At 52.1% G+C, this 5,000-nt stretch overlaps 1 non-coding gene across 1 annotated transcript; it reads left to right on the forward strand.

The window, feature by feature from the left end:
• The first annotated feature begins 833 nt into the window (after positions 1-833).
• LOC137271264 (5S ribosomal RNA) lies at positions 834-952 on the forward strand. Its single transcript, XR_010955816.1, has one exon. It is a non-coding gene; the product is annotated as a 5S ribosomal RNA (ribosomal RNA).
• Positions 953-5,000: the final 4,048 nt, after the last annotated feature.

The following is a 5,000-nucleotide window of genomic DNA, read 5'->3' on the forward strand; positions in this document are numbered from 1 at the left end:
TGGGGCTCGTGTCTCACGACTAATGATGCCTTTTGGCCCGGGGACTCTTTAAAAATAGGGCAGTCAAACCAGAAGAGCTCGTCCTTTTCTCTGGGAAAGACTCGAACTCCGGGGCCCGGGCATTTGGGTGTCCCCTGCGGACTTCAAGGGGAGTTGTCTGGACTGAAGGAGCAGGGCCCGGCGTGCAGGACTAATGATGCCTTTGGCCCCGAAGGGCCTGAGGCATCCCTAGGGAGAAAGTGGAGTTGTGGCTCGGGCTTTTTCCGGGAACCCGGCAGACCCTCGTAACTTCGAGGTAGGTGCCCGAGCGTTCTGATTTTTCGTAGGGCCTAAGTGCGTAGTCTTGATATTGAGCTCGGGATTTTTACGGCAACACGGCTCGAGGTAAGTTCCCGAGCGTTTTGAATTTTGAAGCGGCGACTCTGCGTACTGGTGATTTTGGCCTCGGTATTTGGACGAAAACACGGCTGGTCATCGTACCCTCGAGGTAGCTTACCGAGCGTTTTGACTTTGCAATAGGTTACTCTGCGTACTGTTGATGTTGGCCTCGGTATTTACACGGCAACACCGCAGGTGATCGTACCCAGGAGGTAAGTTCCCGAGCGTTTTGAATTTTGAAGTGGCGACTCTGCGTACTGGTGATTTTGGCCTCGGTATTTGGACGAAAACACGGCAGGTCATCGCACCCTCGAGGTAAGTTCCCGATCGTTTTGACTTTTTTTGACCTAATTTCCGCATACCCCGTGGTGGCATTCCGAACGTTTTCACTTTTAGGTGACTGTGCATGCTTGCCCCAGACGCGATAGACATCGTGTGAAAATGGTTTTGCTTACGTCTACGGCCACACCACTGGTAAAGCACCGCTTCTCGTCTGGTCCGCGAAGTGAATCCCAGTCGGGCCGGGATAGTACTTGGATGGGTGACCGCCTGGGAACTCCCGGTGCTGTAGACCTCTTTTTTTTTTTCTTTTTTTTTTCCGTTCAAGTGTCCGAGAGGCTGGTAGGTGGGACCGCCGTGGCATGTCCGCCCGTCCCGTCTTTTGTTGTCCATCATATCGGGCGTGGAATGTTGTTTGTCCCCCCAAATGGATGGAGGTAACGGAGCGCGTTAGGGAAGGGGCAGGGCTGGCTAGGGCTAGGGCTGGCACCTTAAACGAAGTTAAGATTAGGGCAAGAGCTAGGGTTAAGAACGCACATCGAGTGAACGGATACGGTTAGGGCAAAAGCTAGGGTTAGCACCACAGATGAAGTTAAAGGATACGGTAAGGGTTAGGGTTAGGGTTAGGGTTAGCACCGCAAATGGAGTGAACGGATACGGTTAGGGTTAAGGTAAGCACCGCAAATCGAGTTAACGGATACGGTTAGGGCAGAAGTTAGGGTTAGCACCAGAAATGAAGTGAACGGATGCGGTTAGGGCTAGAGTTAGGGTTAGCACCGCAAATGGACTTAACGGATACGGTTAGGGCTGGACTTAGGGTTAGCACCATAGATGAATTGAACGGATACGGTTAGGGCAAGACCTAGGGTTAGCACCAGATATGAAGTGAACGGATACGGTTAGGGCAGAAGTTAGGGTTAGCACCAGAATTGAAGTGAACGGATGCGGTTAGGGCAAGGGTTAGGGTTAGCACCAGAAATGAAGTGAACGGATATTGTTAGGGCAGAAGTTAGGGTTAGCACTAGAAATCGAGCTAACGGATACGGTTAGGGTTAGGGTTAGCACCACCAATCGACTTAACGGATACGGTTAGGGCAAGGGTTAGGGTTAGCACCGTAGATGAAGTGAACGGATACGGTTAGGGCAAGACCTAGGGTTAGCACCACAAATGGAGTGAACGGATACGGTTAGGGCAAGAGTTAGGGTTAGCACCACCAATCGACTTAACGGATACGGTTAGGGCAAGACTTAGGGTTAGCAACGCAAATGGACTTAACGGATACGGTTAGGGCAGGACTTAGGGTTAGCACCATAGATGAAGTGAACGGATACGGTTAGGGCAAGATCTAGGGTTAGCACCAGAAATGAAGTGAACGGATACGGTTAGGGCAGGACTTAGGGTTAGCGCCGCAAATGGACTTAACGGATACGGTTAGGGCTGGACTTAGGGTTAGCACCATAGATGAAGTGAACGGATGCGGTTAGGGCAAGGGTTAGGGTTAGCACCAGAAATGAAGTGAACGGATGCGGTTAGGGCAGGACTTAGGGTTAGCACCGCAAATGGACTTAACGGATACGGTTAGGGCTGGACTTAGGGTTAGCACCACAAATCGAGCTAACGGATACGGTTAGGGCAGAAGTTAGGGTTAGCACCGTAGATGAAGTGAACGGATACGGTTAGGGCAAGAGCTAGGGTTAGCACCGCAAATGGACTTAACGGATACGGTTAGGGCTGGACTTAGGGTTAGCACCACAAATCGAGCTAACGGATACGGTTAGGGCAGAAGTTAGGGTTAGCACCGTAGATGAAGTGAACGGATACGGTTAGGGCAAGACCTAGGGTTAGCACCGCAAATGGACTTAACGGATACGGTTAGGGCTGGACTTAGGGTTAGCACCACAAATCGAGCTAACGGATACGGTTAGGGCAGAAGTTAGGGTTAGCACCGTAGATGAAGTGAACGGATACGGTTAGGGCAAGAGTTAGGGTTAGCACCGCAAATGGACTTAACGGATACGGTTAGGGCTGGACTTAGGGTTAGCACCATAGATGAATTGAACGGATACGGTTAGGGCAAGACCTAGGGTTAGCACCAGATATGAAGTGAACGGATACGGTTAGGGCAGAAGTTAGGGTTAGCACCAGAAATGAAGTGAACGGATGCGGTTAGGGCAAGGGTTAGGGTTAGCACCGCAAATGGACTTAACGGATACGGTTAGGGCAGGACTTAGGGTTAGCACCATAGATGAATTGAACGGACACGGTTAGGGCAAGACCTAGGGTTAGCACCAGATATGAAGTGAACGGATACGGTTAGGGCAGAAGTTAGGGTTAGCACCAGAAATGAAGTGAACGGATACGGTTAGGGCAAGGGTTAGGGTTAGCACCAGAAATCGAGTTAACGGATACGGTTAGGGCAGAAGTTAGGGTTAGCACCAGAAATGAAGTGAACGGATACGGTTAGGGCAAGGGTTAGGGTTAGCACCAGAAATCGAGTTAACGGATACGGTTAGGGCAGGACTTAGGGTTAGCACCGCAAATGGACTTAACGGATACGGTTAGGGCAGGACTTAGGGTTAGCACCATAGATGAAGTGAACGGATACGGTTAGGGCTGGACTTAGGGTTAGCACCACAAATCGAACTAACGGATAGTGTTAGGGCAGAAGTTAGGGTTAGCACCGTAGATGAAGTGAACGGATACGGTTAGGGCTGGACTTAGGGTTAGCACTACAAATCGAGCTAACGGATAGGGTTAGGGCAGAAGTTAGGGTTAGCACCACAAATCGAGCTAACGGATAGGGTTAGGGCAGAAGTTAGGGTTAGCACCGTAGATGAAGTGAACGGATACGGTTAGGGCAAGGGTTAGGGTTAGCACCACAAATCGAGCTAACGGATAGTGTTAGGGCAAAAGTTAGGGTAAAGACGAAAAATCGAGCCGGCCCGTTGGGGCGCGCTTTTTTAGGTTGTGTTTTTGAGAGTGACTTGTGGGGCGCGTTGTGGGATGCCTGTTTTTGGAGGTGTTGCGTGACGGGCGTGCCGCCGTCCCGTTTTTCAGTCCGTTGGGGTGCGCTTTTTTAGATTGTGTTTTTGAGAGTGACCCGTGGGGCGCGTTGTGGGGTGCATGTTTTTGGAGGTATGGTGTGGCATGCGTGCCGCCGTCCCGTTTTTCAGTCCGTTGAGGTGGGCTTTTTCAGATTGTGTTTTTGAGAGTGACCCGTGGGGCGCGTTGTGGGATGCCTGTTTTTGGAGGTATGGCGTGACGGGCGTGCCGCCGTCCCGTTTTTCAGTCCGTTGAGGTGCGCTTTTTTGGATTGTGTTTTTGAGAGTGACCTGTGGGACGCGTTGTGGGGTGCCTGTTTTTGGAGGTATGGTGTGGCATGCGTGCCGCCGTCCCGTTTTTCAGTCCGTTGAGGTGCGCTTTTTCAGATTGTGTTTTTGAGAGTGACCTGTGGGGCGCGTTGTGGGATGCATGTTTTTGGAGGTATGGCGTGACGGGCGTGCCGCCGTCCCGTTTTTCAGTCCGTTGAGGTGCGCTTTTTTGGATTGTGTTTTTGAGAGTGACCAGTGGGGCGCGTTGTGGGATGCCTGTTTTTGGAGGTATGGCATGACGGGCGTGCCGCCGTCCCGTTTTTCAGTCCGTTGAGGTGCGCTTTTTTGGATTGTGTTTTTGAGAGTGACCAGTGGGGCGCGTTGTGGGATGCCTGTTTTTGGAGGTATGGCATGACGGGCGTGCCGCCGTCCCGTTTTTCAGTCCTTTGAGGTGGACTTTTTCAGATTGTGTTTTTGAGAGTGACCTGTGGGACGCGTTGTGGGATGCATGTTTTTTGGAGGTATGGCGTGACGGGCGTGCCGCCGTCCCGTTTTTCAGTCCGTTGAGGTGCGCTTTTTCAGATTGTGTTTTTGAGAGTGACCTGTGGGACGCGTTGTGGGATGCATGTTTTTTGGAGGTATGGCGTGACGGGCGTGCCGCCGTCCCGTTTTTCAGTCCGTTGAGGTGCGCTTTTTCGGATTGTGTTTTTGAGAGTGACCTGTGGGACGCGTTGTGGGATGCATGTTTTTTGGAGGTATGGCGTGACGGGCGTGCCGCCGTCCCCTGTTTTGCAGTCCTTTGGGGGTGCGCCTTTTTAGATTGTGTTTTGTGGGAGTGACCTGTGGGGCGCGTTGTGGGACGTGCTCCCGTGTTGGCTTTGTGTGTCGCCCCGTTGCCGCAAGCAACCCTTTTCGGCTTCGATTTGAGTTTGGACTTGCGGGGTGCGACGGGAGGCTTGGCACGGTGCGCCGTCCGTGCGATGATGTTGTCGGCGGTGCCCCGCCAGCTTACCGTTCGCGCTGCCGCACTT

The sequence above is a fragment of the Haliotis asinina genome, unplaced genomic scaffold (genome assembly GCF_037392515.1).
Source record: "Haliotis asinina isolate JCU_RB_2024 unplaced genomic scaffold, JCU_Hal_asi_v2 scaffold_114, whole genome shotgun sequence".
Classification (NCBI taxonomy): domain Eukaryota; kingdom Metazoa; phylum Mollusca; class Gastropoda; order Lepetellida; family Haliotidae; genus Haliotis; species Haliotis asinina.